This window comes from Rhinopithecus roxellana, chromosome 12 (genome assembly GCF_007565055.1).
Source record: "Rhinopithecus roxellana isolate Shanxi Qingling chromosome 12, ASM756505v1, whole genome shotgun sequence".
NCBI lineage: Eukaryota > Metazoa > Chordata > Mammalia > Primates > Cercopithecidae > Rhinopithecus > Rhinopithecus roxellana.
The window spans coordinates 7,065,880-7,082,306 of NC_044560.1; positions in this window are offsets into that span (position 1 = coordinate 7,065,880).

Genomic DNA, 16,427 nt, shown 5'->3' on the forward strand with positions numbered 1-16,427 from the left:
AACTGCTCGTCTTAGGAATGAACAAAGTAGGTCCAAGGGAGAAATACTGGAGTCCAGGCAGGGAAACCTTGAGCTCTATCCTTTAGCCTCAGTTTCCCCAAGGAAATTAGACTCTGGAAAGCTGAACCAGGAGCTTGGAGACAACATTCAGGTCTACAAGCCACGGCCCACGCAAGACCCTCCCAGCAGGGCCATCCCCACGGGAACTGCTCAAGGGTATTTCCCACAACCTCAGCACAGCGTGTAGGGACAAGGGCCTCGTCAGCCCAGGTATGTGCCTCTCAGAGTATGTCTTCCTCTCCCTTTACAGCCTAAGAAGCAAACATTTTAATCCTGGGCCCTACCTTTCGAAAGACGTTCAGCTTTGCCAATGATTTCTGTTAAGCAAAGTGGGGCCGCCAGGGTTTCTGATGCCTACAGGTGGAATCAACTCCAGTGGAAAAGGAACCTCACCGTCCAGGCTGGCCATGTGTGGAGACTGAGTGACTGGGGAGAAGGGGCCTGGCTTCAGGACTGACGCCCGGCTTCCTCCTTCCTGTCCAGGATGCTAACTTTAAAGCCTGGAGCCTTGGCGTCTCCATCTGTGAAATGGGAGCAGTACTTTCCTCCCAGAAGGGCCACTGAGACCCATATGCTTAGGGCTGGGCACATTAGGGCCTGAGCCCAGGGTATTCCTATCTCACCCTTTGATTTGTAATTAAGGTGAAATTCACATAATATCAAATTCACTGTTTTGAAGTGCACACATCAGTGTGGGATGTAGTACATTCGCAATGCTGCACAACTGTCACCTCTATCTAGTTCAAAACATTATCATCACCCTCAATGGGTAACTCACACCCATTAGGCAGCCAATCCCCATTCCGCTCCCCAGCCCCTGGCAACCACTAATCTACTTTCTGTCTCGATTTGCCTATTCTGGACATTTCTTATCAATGGTATCAAACAATAGGTGACCCTCTGGGTCTGGCATCTTTCATTTCCAATTGGCTTTTTAAGGAGCTGCTCCCTGGCCCCTCCCCCGTGACTTCCCTGTGTCTTCGTTTCCTCATTTCATCAAATGGGAGAACATTTCCTCTTCTTAGGGTTGTGAGAATTAAGCGAGCCATGTATGCAAAGTGCTTAGAACGCTGGTCACTGGTCACAGGAAGTAATCAATAAAAATAGCTAGCATAATTACTCCTCCATACCCAGGGCACCGAGAGACCCTTGTGTATGCTCCTAAACTCACTGAAGTCGCCTAGTCCATGAATGACCCTTTCCTAGAGGGCTCCTTGCAGGGAAATTGCCTGGGCCTAGGGCCCTCAGTTTATCAGATCTGGTTTTCTAAAAACCAGTCTGGTCACCAGGGCTAGCAGAGTTGGGTGGTTAAGAGCTCTGTGGCCTTGTGCGGCTCCTCTGATCCCTAGTTTCCAAACTATATTCATTTCCTGGGGCTGCTATATCCAAGTACCACACACTGGGTGACTTAAGACAATGCACATTTATTCTCTCCCCACTATGGAGGCCAGAAGTCCAAAATCAAGGTGTGGGCAGGGCTGCACTCCCTCCAGAAGTTCTAGCAGAAGATCCAGCTCATGGCCAGGCGCAGTGGCTCACATCTGTAATCCCAGCACTTTGGGAGACCGAGCAGGGTGGACCACTTGAGGCCGGGAGCTCGAGACCAGCCTGGCCAACATGGCAAAACCCCGTCTCTATTAAAAATACAAAAACTTAACTGAAAATACAAAAAATTAGCTGGGTGTGGTGGTGTGCGCGCACACACTGGTGTAATCCCAGCCACTCGGGAGGCTGAGGCACAAGAATCACTTGAACCTGGGAGGCAGAGGTTTCAGTGAGCTGAGACTGTGCCAGTGCACCTCAACCTGGGCAACAGAGTGAGATTGTGTCTCAAAATAATAATAATAAACGTGATTAAAAAAGAAAAAAGAAGATCCGTTCTGGCCTCTTCCAGTTTCTGGCGGCTTTAGACTGTATGGCTTGTGGCTTGTGGCTGCATGGCTCCAATCTCTGCTTCTATCTTCTCATGGCCCCTCTGTGCCTCTGTCTGTCTTGTAAGAACACTTGTCACTGCATTTAGGGCCCACCCAGATAATCTGGGATGATCTCATCTCAAGATCCTTAAATCAATGACATCTGCTAAAACCCTTTCTCCAAATAAGGTCACCTTCACAGTTTTCAGGATTAGGACAAGATATACCTGTGGAGTCCTAATTCGGGAAAAGGAGTCAGGCTGGCGGGACCAAGGGGAAGCAAAATGAGAAAGCAGATAAGCTGTAAATCTGTCTTTCTTCATGGTCCAGGACAGAGCGCCCTCCTGCGCAAATAACTCTCAATCTTCCTGTGCCCAGCTATCACCAGACCCTCAACTGATAGGAAAATACAGGTTAGCTCACTGCAACCTTGGCATTTAAGTACTACACAAAGCCGTCTTCAGCACATGGCACAAGCACCATCCTGTAAAATCCCAGCAAGCCTTTGTCTCAGTGCAATCAACTCCTCTCTTGCTGATCTGCCCGTTGCACCCTTGCAACATATTGCCATATTTTCTCTAATAAATGTGCCTTTCTTTACCTACAATTGTCTTGGTAAATTCTTCTTTTTTTTTTTTTTTTTTTTTTTTTTGAGACAGAGTCTCACTTTTTCGCCCAGGCTGGATTGCAGCGGTGCTATCTCGGCTCACTGCAAGCTCCGCCTCCCAGGTTCACGCCATTCTCCTGCCTCAGCCTCCCGAGTCGCTGGGACTACAGGTGCCACCACCACGCCTGGCTAATTTTTTGTATTTTTTAGTAGAGATGGGGTTTCACTGTGTTAGCCAGGATGGTCTCGATCTCCTGACCTCATGATCCACCCACCTCAGCCTCCCAAAGTGCTGGGATTACAGGCGTGAGCCACCGCGCCCGGCCCCAGTAAATTCTTCTTAACCTCACGCCACTGACTTGGGGAGCCACCATGCATCCCTCCACACACACCTTCAGAGCAGAGTTCATAATAGTACCCACTCCTGGAGTGGCCATGAAGACCGATGAAACCATGCCCAGCACCAGGCCGATGGTGAGTGCTGCCCAACAGGCAATGACTCCCATCCTTATTCGTGACATGCCATCTGCCTCCTGCCCTGGCCTCTTGCAGCCAGTCTCCTGAGACCAGATTTGCTCTAGAATTAATTGGTCGATGTTCTAAGAGATGAGTACCAAGGGCTTGTTTAGAAGCCACAGGACCAGGCTCAGACCAGAAACTTGTTCGACAGAGGACTTGGACTCTCTCTTGAACTCTCCTTGATAGGCTACAATGAGTGGGTTCTGGGCCCTGTGAAGGGTGGGCATTGCCCAGGAGTCACTGGAAATAGGGGCTAAGCTCAAGACATCATGCCCCAAGTGCCAAGCATCGCCTCCCCGCCCCCCCCCCCCCATCTTTCACTGAGATAGACGGATGAAGCTTGCATCCCTGCAGCTTCTGCAGCCAGGCCTGCTCTGAATTCATCGTACAAGGAAATGGAATGTGAGCCCCAGGCTATTTAAAGAGCCAGGGAGACTGGGGGCTCGGCGGGGGCCCAGCCAAGCCAGGGTGCCTCGGATCGGCCCAGGGCTCCTCTGTGCACATGGTTTGATTTACAGGAGGGCTGTGAGTGACTCCAACTTCAGACAGAGAACTATTTGAAGCAGCTGCCAGATGTTGTGTCTGAAATGGGTTTTTACAACTTGCTTACTGGTTAGCAGCCTGCCTCCCGCCAGAGTTCAGCTTGCTCCGGCGGGTTCAGGGTCCTGGCACTGGCCCACAGGCCTTTGCTCAGCAGCCTGATCCCTCCTGCTCAGCCCGAGTCTGTTCTGCCTCGAGTGCACTGGGGGTGGGTGCCTGGTTTCTGAAGCATCCCACCTTCCTGGGGTGGTGTTGGGACCCCGATTTCAGTACATCCTTCAGGCACCCTAAATGCTCTGGAATGTTCTGTCTGAGCTCACTGCAGGATTCTCTGGGAGAGGCAGAAATTTCACAAACAGCTTTCAATGAGGCACCCGTTGGAGCAGATCCTCCACAGCAGGACTGTCCCCAACCCCTTGAGCATGGTCTGGGAGGTGTGGCACGGACTGGCAGGTCCTGTTCTTCCATCCCGGTCCCTCCCACTCATTTCACTTTGGCTGATGCCAGCCTCTTTAATTGGACCATGGAAGGTCACAGGGGACCAGGGCTGGGACCCCAGTTCAGCTAGGGACTTCTGGAAGGATCCCAATCCTCTGGAAATCCCAGTGAACCAGGGAAGCTCCAGGCAGGGCACCAGTGGAACCAACCTGTGGATGGAGGCCACTGTGTCCAGGCCAGACCCACCCTGTCAGGGTCGGTGGGATTTCTCCGAGCGAGACTACGGGAGTTCACTTGGAGTCAGAGGGTGTTTCTCGGCCCCTCCCCACTCTGGGGAGACCTGTGGCAAGAGGCACATGACTCAGTGTTCACTTCCTGAGGCCACTTGGAATGGACGTCTCAGAAGGTTTGCTCGGGAGCAAGGCGGGTAACCAGGGAAGCGGGTGGGGCGGGAGGTGGGGCGGGCAAGGCCCAGGACGGAGGAGGTTGTGTAATTAATCTTGTTGCATGTGAAACACACTTGTGTCCGTCCAGGAATCCTGCAAGCGCCAAAGTGGACAGAGTGTTCAGTCCCCTCCCGAAAGCGCCAGAAATGTTTTGTCCACTGGGAAGGAAAACATCCTCTGCTTATGCACTCAAATTTGGCTCTCCCTCGCAGGAGACACCTCGGAGGGCCCCGATCTGAGCAGCGGACTGGTGGCTGCAGTGCAGGGTGTACGGGGCATGCAGCCAGCCTCGAGCACCCTGCCTCCCTTTGGGACAAAAGCAGACCCCTCCAGCCTGTGTTTTTGGCAGCCCTAAGGAACTCTTTCTGCACCACCCAGCCCCAGCCCCTGCTCCCTCTTTGTGCTTCTGAATCCTTCTGAGAATCAGAAAGAGAGGAGATCATGAACAGGACACCCTCTCCCAAGAGCCCAGAAATGGTGGTGGAACTTAGCAAGTTCCCCGGGCTGGCCTGCTGCAGGGGTGAAGGCTGCAGGAGTACACAGAAGTGCAGGCCAGGACCCAGGTGGTCTGGGGTTTGGACTCAGAACATCAGCCGCCACTGATCCCAGGACCCTGGACTAGTCACCACCTTAGGAAGCCTCAATTTCCTCTGCCTTCAAGTGGGAATAATGGGGAATAATGACACCTTCCAGCCAAGCCTGTGGTGTTGGGAAGATCAAACGAGGTCTGTGTGTGGGGCAATGCCTTGGGAGGCTTCAAAGCCCACACTCCCCAAGGGTTGTTTTTTTTTTTTTTTGGACATAATTTCACTCTGTCGCCCAGGCTGGAGTGCAGTGGTGCAATCTTGGCTCACCGCAAACTCTGCCTCCTGGGTTCAAGTAATTCTCGTGCCTCATCCGTAGCTGGAATTACAGGCGCCCGCCACCACGCCCGGCTAGTATTTGTACTATTAGTAGAGATGGGGTTTTGCCATGTTGGCCAGGCTGGTCTCAGACTCCTGACCTCAAGCAATCCGCCTGTCCTTAGCCTCCCGAAGTGCTGGGATTACAGGTGTGAGCCACCGCACCTGGCCCCTAGGTCTTAATCTAATAAAATTTGCTTATGGGAAAGAGAGAAAGATAAGCATCCCTAGGAATGTCTATACCTTCTGGAGAAATCCCTCCTTCTGGCCCAGCGGCTTCTCCTCCTGGGTCTCCTGCAGCCGTCCCTGGACGCAGGGGGCCCTTCTGAGCAACCCCACCCCTAGCTTGCTGGAAGGATGAGCTGGGGATGCCATTTCCCCCGAGGGAAACCCTGAGGCTGAGGCAGTGGCCCAGCCCAGACACTGCTTCGTAGGACAGCCCTTGAGGAGGACAGCCCTTGAGGAGGACAGCCCTTGAGGAGGACAGCCCTTGAGGACGTCCTGGCCACTTAGGAGCCAGCAAGTGCCTTTCCCTTTCAGGGCCTAGCCCCCAAGTCCGAGAGGTCCTGTCAGGGTGGGGCATACCGGTGCTGCTGCAGACCCACAGTCTCCATTGTCCCATTTGGCAAATATATCATGACCCTTTTGTCCGTGCTGGATACATGGGGACATCAAGATTCAGACTCAGGGTCAGGCACGGTGGCTCATGCCTGTAATCCCAGCACTTTGGGAGGCCGAGGAGGGCGGATCACCTGAGGCTGGGAGTTCAAGACCAGCCTGACCAACATGGCAAAACCCTGTCTCTCCTAAAAATACAAAACAGCCGGGCCTGGTGGCGTGTGCCTGTGATCCCAGCTACTTGGGAGGCTGAGGCAGGAGAATCGCTTGAACCCAGGAGGCAGAGGTTGCAGCGAGCTGAGATAGCACCACTGCACTCCAGCCTGGGCCACAGAGTGAGACTCTGTCTCGAAACTACATATATAAAACATAAATAAGTAAAAAATAAGATTCAGACTCGGAAAACCAGGATTCTGAGCAAGGAGTCCAGTGCGGGGCACAGACCAGGAAACACGGGAGAAGGGGTCTCAAGCAATGCAGAGGAGGGAACAATAAACTTTGCCAGGCAATTAGGACAGGGATGTGCTAGCAAGGTTTTGAAGGATGAGTAGGAGTTTGCCAGGGGAGGAAAGTGAGTTCATTTGTTTAGGTTCCTCTGTAAAGTGGGGACCTTGCTGGGTGGCTTTTTGTAAGGTACTGAGAACAGGGCCTGGCACATGGTGCCATTTAAGTGTTGGGTGGATACAGTGACGATGATAGCAGTAATAACATGCTATCTATGCTCACAGCTTCTCTGCCTCCTACGGGCAGCACCTTGAAGGTTCCTGAAACCCAGAACTTCAGGTCTCCAGGGCCATTTATTCTATTTAAGTTCAGAGGTTCTTCTGCCTCCAGGGAGCTCCTGGTCTGGGCCCTGACTCTGAATTCCCACTGGGTGCTCCCGCTGTGAAACCCACTAGCAGTCTATATCCCAAGTGTTTTCTTCTCACAGGAAGAACCTGGGCTGGGCGTGGTGGCTCAAGCCTGTAATCCCTGCACTTTGGGAGGCCGAGGCATGCAAATCGCTTGAGCTCAGGAGTTCGAGGCCAGCCTGAGCACCATGGTGAAACCTTGTCTCTACCAAAAAACAAAAACTTACCCAGGTGTGGTTGTGCGTGCCTGTGGTCCCAGCTACTCAGGAGGCTGAGGCAGGAGGATTGTTTGAGTCTGGGAGGCGGAGCTTGCAGTGAACCAGGATTGTGCCATTGCATTCCAGCCTGGGCAACACAGTGAGACCCTGTCTCAAAAAAGAAAAAAAAGAAAGAAAGAAGTCGGAGTTCTTAGAGGCGTGCTGACCAAGACAGATTAAAACCTTTTTCTTTTTAAAATAAATAAATAAAATGTAAAAAAGAAGCAGCTAGGTGTGTTGGCTCACACCTGTAATCCCAACATTTTGGGAGACCAAGGCAGGTGGATCACCTGAGGTTAGGAATTCGAGACCAGCCTGGCCAACACAGTGAAACCCCGTCTCTACTAAAATACAAAAATTAGCTGGGCGTAGTGGCGTGCGCCTATAATCCCAGCTACTCAGGAGGTTGAGGTAGAAGAATCGCTTGAACCCAGGAGGCAGAGGTTGCAGTAAGCGGAGACTACACCCCTGCACTCCAGCCTGGGTGACAGGGCAAGACTACGTCTGAAAAAAAAAAAGAAAGAAAGAAGAAGAAGAACGTGGGCCTCTCTGGGTGGCTCCCTGAGCCCTGCCCTTTGGTTTTCATTTTTCTGGGAGTAGCCACAGTGGCTGCTTGGAGCCCACTCAGTGCTATGTGGGGCGGGTAGCCCCAGAGTGTCCTGGATCCCAGACCTCCTGTGTGCCTGGAGATCAGCCCCTCGGGCACTCTGGGTGTGCGGTGGGCCAGCCAGGAGATGCCGTACAATGGAGCATTGCAGTGGATGGGAGCAGGACTCAGCACCTCCCAGGCTCCAGAACGGCCAAGAGCAAACCCAGACTGCCATCCTCCTGAATTCATTTCCTGGGAAGGATCCCAGGAGGAGCTGGAGTTTGCTCCTCCTAAGGGTAGTGAGTTTGGAAAAAGAGATCCAGGTAGAAGACCTGGGCCTCGGGTGGAAGACAGGGCTACAGTTTTGCTACTCGTCTGTGGGCCTCACCTCTCTCAGCCTCCGTACCTGCCCTCCCAAACAGGCATGATTATAATATTCACATCTTGCCAATAACATAATTCTGAGAACTCGCCCTGTCTAGGAAAAGCAATTTGCATGCATTAATGCATGTAATCCCTTACCAGCTCTCCATGGCAGGTGCTGCTGTGACCCCACAGGCTCAGAAAGGTTCATTCACTTGCTCAAAGTCACACAGCTGGAAGTGAAAACCAGGCTTCACTGGCATCAAACCCTGAGGTCTTGACCCTGTGCTACGCCACCTCCCTCAGCAGATCCCAGGCAGCTTGCAGGCAGTCAAGGGCTTCCTGAGACCCAGAAGTCTTACTCTTATACCTTCGGCACTCACGAACCCTTGCTCTGTGCAGGACAGTGTATTGGGTTCTGAGTGTGGACCCTAGAGACAGAGTGAATTCTGCGCTGGGGCTTTCCTGCCACAGGAATGGGAGGGGTGGTGCTGTGTCCTCTGGTCCCTTGCTTGATTCTGGCACATAGTAGGTGTTCAATAAATGCACATGGGCTGGGCTCGGTGGCTCATGCCTGTAATCCCAGCAGATTGGGAGGCCAAGGCAGGTGGATCACTTGAGGTCAGGAGTTTGAGACCAGCCTGGCCAAAATAGCAAAACCCTGTTTCTACTAAAAATACAAAAAAAAAAAAAAAAAAAAAAAAATTAGCTGGCCCTGGTGGCAAATGCCCGTAGTCCCAGCTACTCAGGAGGCTGAGGTGGGAGAAATGCTTGAACCTGGGAGGCGGAGGTTGCAGTGAGCTGAGCTCACACCACTGCACTCCAGCCTGGGTGACAGAGCAAGACTCCGTCTCAAAAAAAAAAAAGGAGAGAGTTGGATAAATAAGAAAAGAGGATGGGACAGAAGCAGCTCAGCTGAATGGAGAAAGGCAGGGCTGCAAACTTGCTCTAGAGGACCTCAGAAAAGAACCGTGGGCTTTGGGCCAGGCTCAGTGGCTCACGCCTGTAATCCCAGCACCTTGGGAGGCTGAGGTGGGCAGATCACCCGAACTCAGGAGTTCGAGACCAGCCTGGCCAACATGGTGAAACCCCATCTACTAAAATTACAAAAAATTAACCAGGCGTGGTGGCAGGCACCTGTAATCCCAGCTACTTGGGAGGCTGAAACAGGAGAATAGCTTGAACCGGGGAGACAGAGGCTGCAGTGAGCCAACATCGCACTATTGCATTCTAGCCTGGGCAACAAGAGCAAAACTCCATCTCAAAAAACCCTGGGCTTTATCAAAGATGAAGGCTGAGGAGGCCCAGGTCGAGGGAGGAGGCCAGAGGGCAGGTCGGGAGGGAGGACTCCACGCTGAAAGCCCGGGCAGCCTTCAGGGCGATGCAGAATGAACTGGCACCTCCAGCCAGGGCCAGGGTAAGGATGGGGACAGGACATGCACCGGGTACCAGGAAGGACGACATTCCTCTCTCCCCTGGCGCAAAGGAGGGGCTGTCTTTGAGTGCTGGGCTCGCCATGCCTGCAGAGTTCACCTGGCATGGGCTCTGCTGCTGGTCTGTCTTCTTGTTCTCAGGAGAAGCCAGGACGCAGGCATTCAGACCGCAGCCAGCGCTCCCTGGACACTAGGCACACTTCACCCCAGGCAAGCCTCGGGACCTTGCAGGGGAGCTGCTGCTGTAACTGTTTCTCAGAAGCAGAAACACAGGCTCGGAGGGGCGCCGTGACTTTCGGCTGAAGGGCAGAGCTGCAGCCCAGCGTTCCCCTTCTGCTATGCTGGTTCCTGCGGGGAGCACTGTCTCCCGACCAGGTCTGGGCCCCTCTTCGTGCTGCCCAGGCAGTGTCCACACAGAAGCCTTCGCTGCAGCTGCTTGGCCCCTTGGGAAGGGCTGGGTCAAGGCCACCATTGTTGCCTTCTCTTCCTTCCCTTTCCCAGGAATTGACTTTTCTGTTTGGAACTGAGAAATGGGTCCCCTAAGGATGCCAGCAGCGAGGGGATCCTCCCAGCCGACCTCCTCCCCTCGCGTTACTCGTGCAGGCGAGAACTGTTTTGCTCATTCCGCGTGGGTCAGCCTCGGAGTCAGGCTCTGAAGGTAGGGGCAGCGCGACGGAGGGAAAGGCAGGGTCACAGTGGCTGGCATCAGTGACGCCCTTGTGTGTGTTAGCACTGCCTAACCTCCTTTAGCCCCTCATCCCTGCAGTCCTCACCCTGAGGCGGAGGGTCTGCGCTCATCTCCACTTTATAGATGAAGACACTGGGGCTCAGGGCAGCTAAATGCACAGCGAGGCCACAGGTCAAGCCGAAGCCCACTGTGGTCAGCCCCACAACCCCTGCCTCTGGGAGCTCCAGGAAACGGAGGGAGACAGAGTCGTCACAGCCCATGGGCTTCCAGGACCCCAGCCTGGGATGCCAGGGCTTCCCCGAGGGGGGACTCTGGGATGGATTTCCCAGGGGGCACTGAGGGTACCCTGTGCAGAGCAGATGGAGCAGGGGCTCCAAGGAGGGGAAGATGGCCCCTGGGGCGGGAGGAATGTCATCTCCAGGCTTGGGGATGCAGACCAGGGGGTAGGAACTGGCGAGGGGAAAGGCTGACAGCAAGGAAGCCTGAGCCCCGGGGTCCTCCCTTCTCTCACAGGCACTGGGCAGCTCTTTCACTAAGAGAGTGTAGCCTGGGCAACATAGGGAGACCCTGTCTCAAAAAAAAAAAAAAATCAGGCCGGGCACAGTAGCTCACACCTGTAATCCCAGCACTTTGGGAGGCCAAGGCAGGAGGATCACCTGAGCCCAGGGACTCAAGACCAGCCTGATCAACATGGTGAAACCCCATCTCTACTAAAAATACAAAAATTAGCTGGGCATGGTGGCGCACGCCTGTAGTCCCAGCTACTCGAGAACCTGAGGCTCACTTGAGCTGGGGAGGCAGAGGTTTCAGTGAGCCAAGATCGCACCACTCCACTCCAGCCTGGGCGACAGAGTGACGCTTTGTCTCCAAAACAATAAAGATAAAAGAAAAAAAAGAACTAAGAGAGTGACGCCCAGATTTGGGCATTTCCAGTATTTCTCAATGGGACTCCCCCGCCTTTTTTTTTTTTCTTTTTTTTTTGAAACAGGGTCTCACTCTGTCCCCAGGCTGGAGTGCAGTGGCACAATTGTGGCTCACTGCAGCCTTGCAGCCTCTGCCTCCCAGGCTTAAGTGATCCTCCCGCTCAGCCTCCCAAAGGGCTGGGGTCACAGGTGTGAGCCACCACACCAGGCCAGTCTGTTTTCATGTCCCTCTTCCCCATGTCTGTCTGGAAGCCTGTGCCTGGTGCCTTGTAAGTAAGCACTCAGTACACATTTGTAGATTCACTGGGCCGAAAAATGAGCAAGTGGATGGATAAATGAACGAAGTAGTAAGTTGACTAGGACATGGGACTCCCTGATCAATCCCCAGGGTCCAGCTCCCCCATGGAGTCCAGATAACTGGGGTAGCCAGGAATGGCTCCTGTGCCAAGGGCAGGAGCCCAGGGAGAGGGTGGCAGCTGCTCGTCCTGGCTTCCAGGCCAGGGGAGACGGAGCTTCCCATCGAGGCTAAGCTGTTGTGGATGGCCTGTCCCAGGCAAGGTGGCCCCTCCATCCCACCCTCCTCCTCCCCTCCCATGTGTGTCTCTGTGGAGGGGGCACCAGCAGGACTGTGACCAGCAAGACTGTGCTGGCTTTCCCAGGGCCACATCTCTCCTTGTTTTCTCTGAAAACATTCCAGTGTCCAAAACGAATGAGGACAATTGACCTAGCCAAGGTTACCTTGGTCTTCCTGGCCCAGTGTCGGTTCCCAGCGTATTTTTACGAGCTGTTTAATCTGCACACTGTCCTCTGTTCTCAATAAATGGGGCTGCACATTCCAGGATGGCCTCGAATGATAACACCAGCCGTCTAGACGGAGACCAGCCCACTGACACTATCATAAATAAAAATAGCTTTGTATTCCAGTCTCTTGCCAGAGCCTGGGAGGGGCCGGCACATTCCCTGCAGGCTGGCTGTGCCAGAGCTCACCCAGTCTCCCTGCCTGGCTCTGCCCCGCACCCCATGCCCGGGGGAGCCTGGCAGAGCCCGCACTGCCTGTGGGCAGGAGGGAGGAGGCGGATGTTCCTGGAGAGGCCTGCTGGGACCGTGCTGATGAAGCTTCCGTACGATGTCTCCTTGATGCCCCTCACTTCACGTGGCCTGAGGAAGCTGCATGGGCAATGGATACCCAGGCGGTCATCTGGGGCTTTACTTTGTTTTTGTTTTTGTGTTTTTAAGGCAGAATCTCACTCTGTTGCCCAGGCTGTGGTGCTGAGGCATGGTCTCGGCTCACTGAAGCCTCCGCCTCCCAGGTTCAAGCAACTCTCTTGCCTCAGTCTCCCAAGTAGCTGGGACTACAGGTGCGCACCACCATGCCCAGCTAATTTTCTGTATTTTTAGTAGAGACAGGGTTTTGCCATGTTGCCTAGGCTGGTCTCGAACCCCTGGCCTCAAGTGATCCACCCGCTTCAGCCTCCCAAAGTGCTGGGATTACAGGCGTGAGCCACCGCACCTGGCCTTGGGGCTTTAACTCTGAACTCCAAAGTCAGAGCTCTACCCACTGTTCCCTGGGCCCAGGCTTGCCCTGGGACAGGCTGCAGGACCCAGACCCGGGACTGCCTGGGATTACACCCAAGACAAAAGGTGCTCAGCCCAAGAAATGAAGGCCTGAAAATGTAGGGATTTTCAGTTGCTCACCCCTCCTCTCATTGTCCTTGCTCCCTCCATTGCTTGCTCACTGACTGCTCCTTCTCTTACTCCTTGAACAGTGAATGTCTGTTCTTGAGGAGCCAGGATAGGGTGGGCTCAGGTCTCAGGGCAGCAGACGGGCGGAGGCAGCCAGGGTGTCCCCTGAGCTCAGTGGCCGCGGCGCTGCTGCACACATTATGAGGGTGTGCCAGGGTGTGCAGGGTGTACTGGCATCTCCCTGTGTGTCCAGGCCAGTGTGGAGCTTCCTACTCCAGGCCACTGGCACAGGCCCAAGTCTCTACACTCACCCACATGCTCTCAATTCATCAGTTTACATCTACACTGAGAATGGCGGCCTGGTGGGTGAGATACCCTACTGCAGTACACAACCTGAATACCCGTACAAGGCAGCCCTGCACCACCTTCCCTCCCTTCCCCATTCGGATCAAGTCTCGGGAACAAAAATCCTGGTTGCTCTTTGGGTCCGTAGAGTCTTCATTTTGGCCTCTCGTGTGGGTACGGGGAGCCACGGGGGACAGTGGGTGAGCAGAAGAAGGAGAGTTACACAAAACGAAGAGGATTCTGTAAGATGGAACTAGCCGAAGGCGGGGAATAGAGCCGTGGGCTGGATATGACCCAGCACACCATATGTGCCCTATGGATGGGGTAGAGCTTCCGTTTTCATTACGAGTGACTGGGGGACCAGGTCCCTGCCGTGTAGGCTCCTAATCCAGTGCTCTGGCCCATCCTGGAGGGGAGGCTTCCCGAGCGGGAAGTGATAACACCATGCTGACTTCCTGTTCTACAGCCCTGAGGCTCTCCAAACCCTGCCCCTCCATTCACAGAGAGCGGGGGCCTCAAGAGCCAAGCCAGAGGAAAACGGGGGCCATAGGCTGACCCTCGGAGGGACAATGCCAGCACAGCACATCCTGAGAAGCACTGAGGCCCTCCCCAACTCAACAACAGCCAGGAGGACGCACGGGTCCTTCTGTTGGGATCCCTGCTGACCTTCTTTATCTAAACGGCTTGTTTATGTATTTATTTATTTTGAGATGGAGTCTCGCTCTGTTGTCCAGACTGAAGTGGTGCAATCTCAGCTCACTGCAACCTCCACCTCCTGGGTTCAAGCGATTGTCCCATCTCAGCCTCCCGAGTAGCTGGGACTACAGGGGTGTGCCACCACACCTGGCTAGTTTTTGTATTTTTAGTAGACTGGTTTCACCATGTAAGCCAGGCTCATTTTGAACTCCTAACCTCAGGTGATCCACCCGCCTCAGCCTCCCAAAGTGCTGGGATTACAGGTGTGAGCCACTGCACCCGGCCTAAATGGAATCTGTAGACCTAAATGTTCAGTAAGGAATTTCCAGAATCATGCCAAGCAGATCTGTGATGGGGAGGGGCCATCCGACCAGTCCCCGGCTCAGGACAGGGCTCTTCAGAAGGAAGGGTGCCTGCAGGCCTTCATGAAAGCGGCTTCACACACTGGAGGTTTTTCTGCTTCCTCTCGCTCTCTCCCCTTCCACCAACAGTGCACAAAGCAAGAAGAAAATGCCTCTCTGCCCAAGTACTCAATAGTAACGATGTTAGAAGAGGAGCGAATGAGAGCCTCCTGTGGCGTCAGCTTCTACCCACGTCATGACACGGAGACTGACCACCAGGCCAGGTGTCCCCTCACCTGCGGGGGCTATGGAACCGCCTTTGCTGCGCCCCCAACTTCCTGCCCCACTAGATGTCTCCCCGTCCCAGCTGCAAGGAAGAGAATCAGAGAAAATACTGGGAGACGCAAGGGGGTTACAGAACAAGGAACGGTGAAGAAAAGAAGGGAAGACCAGCCACTCATCCCTTCTCCCCAGGGACAGGAGTGGAGGGAAGAACGGAGGTGAAGATGGCCCCTCTAGAAAGGACTAGGACCAGGGCAGGACCAAACCGGCAGGTCTTTTGACTTGTCACCAACCTTCCCTTCTCCAACACACAGGAGGAGCTAAATCAGAAGCAGAAGGGAAGAATGAAGAAGAGACCAGAGCATTTCAATGCACAGGCCTGAGCATTTTACATTCGAAATTGATGGGGTCTGGGCACAGTGGCTCATGCCTGTAATCCCAGCATTTTGGGAGGCTGAGGCGGGTGGATCACTTAAGGTCAGGAGTTTGAGACCAGCCTGGCCAACATGGGGAAACCCCGTCTCTACTAAAAATACAAAAAAAAAAAAAAAAAATTAGCTGGGTGTGGTGGCACACACCTGTAATCCTAGCTACTTGGGAGGCTGAGGCACAAGAATTGCTTGAACCCAAGAGACAGAGGTTGCAGTGAGCCGAGATTACACCACTGCACTCCAGCCTGGGTGACAGAGACTCTGACTCAAAAAAAAAAAAAGAAAAAAAGAAAAAAATGAAAATGATAGGAAAATCTGTGAGTCAAAGAACAGGGAAGAGTAGTTTGGCCTTGCACAGCTGGCAGACAGGAACTGGAGGAAAAATCAAAAGACTCCAGGCTATTCCATAAACCAGCTCTGAAAGCCCCATGCAAAGCCCCCCAGAACATTCCACCACATTTAATGCTGGCAGCACTCCTACAAGACTGCAGTTCTGTCCTTTTTTTACAGAGGGGGAAACTGAGGCACAAAAGGGGAATGCCTTGACCAAAGTGTGACTCACAGCTGGCAGGAGGCAGGGCCAGAGTTCAGACAGAGGCTGCTCTGACTCCATGCCGCGCCTTGTCCCCCTCGGCCTCTCTGTGCCCCGCACCACCTGGCACTGTGTTAGCTCAAGACGTGTTTATTCAATGCACGATCTGGAATAAACAAAGCCCTCCCATCTCGCACATCAGCCACTCAAACAAGCATTTGTTGAGGATGTTGAGGGTGACAAAGGCAGCATTCGACCAGCAGCCCTGACAGCCTCCAGGCTGGCCAGGCACAAACTGATCTAAGAGGAGACAAAAGGGAGACATCCACAGAAAGGATAATTGACGAGTGCCCCGCTCCGCTGCAGCCCTGGGGAAGCTCAGAGGCTGGGGTTTTAGATTTGGGCATGGCACTTGCTGAATATCTCCTAAGACCTGGGTAATCTGCTCACATCCAAAGTCCCACTAGAGCCTCTCAAAAAAGGGGAGCAGGCCCCCTTTTTATAGCAGGAGAAGCTGAGGCCCAGAGGGTTCAAGGGCAGTCCAGGTTCACATAGCCTGATTACGGTAGGCAGTGTTCCTCCAGAGCCTCTGTGGGGAGCATCTGGGCCCACGGTGCCTGAAGCTGGAAGGGCACTTTGAAGTAGCAGTTTGGCCAGCCGGGGTGGAGCTGAGTCATCCGTCCCTGGGGAAGGTTTATGGTGTTGAAGTCCTTGGGACCAGGTCGGGGGTGAGGACTAAACTCTGACCTTTTTTCTGTCTTGCCCAAATTCGTATCTAAGGGGCCTAGGGAGTGTAAAAGGAAAATAAATCTTGGGATCCCAAAATCACTAAGCTAAAGGGAAAAGTCAAGCTGGGAACTGCTTAGGGCAAACCTACCTCCCACTCTATTCCTCAAAAAAAGAGCTACTAAGATTAAAAAAAAAAAAAAAAAAAAAAGCTACATGGCTGGGCACAGTGACTCACGCCTGT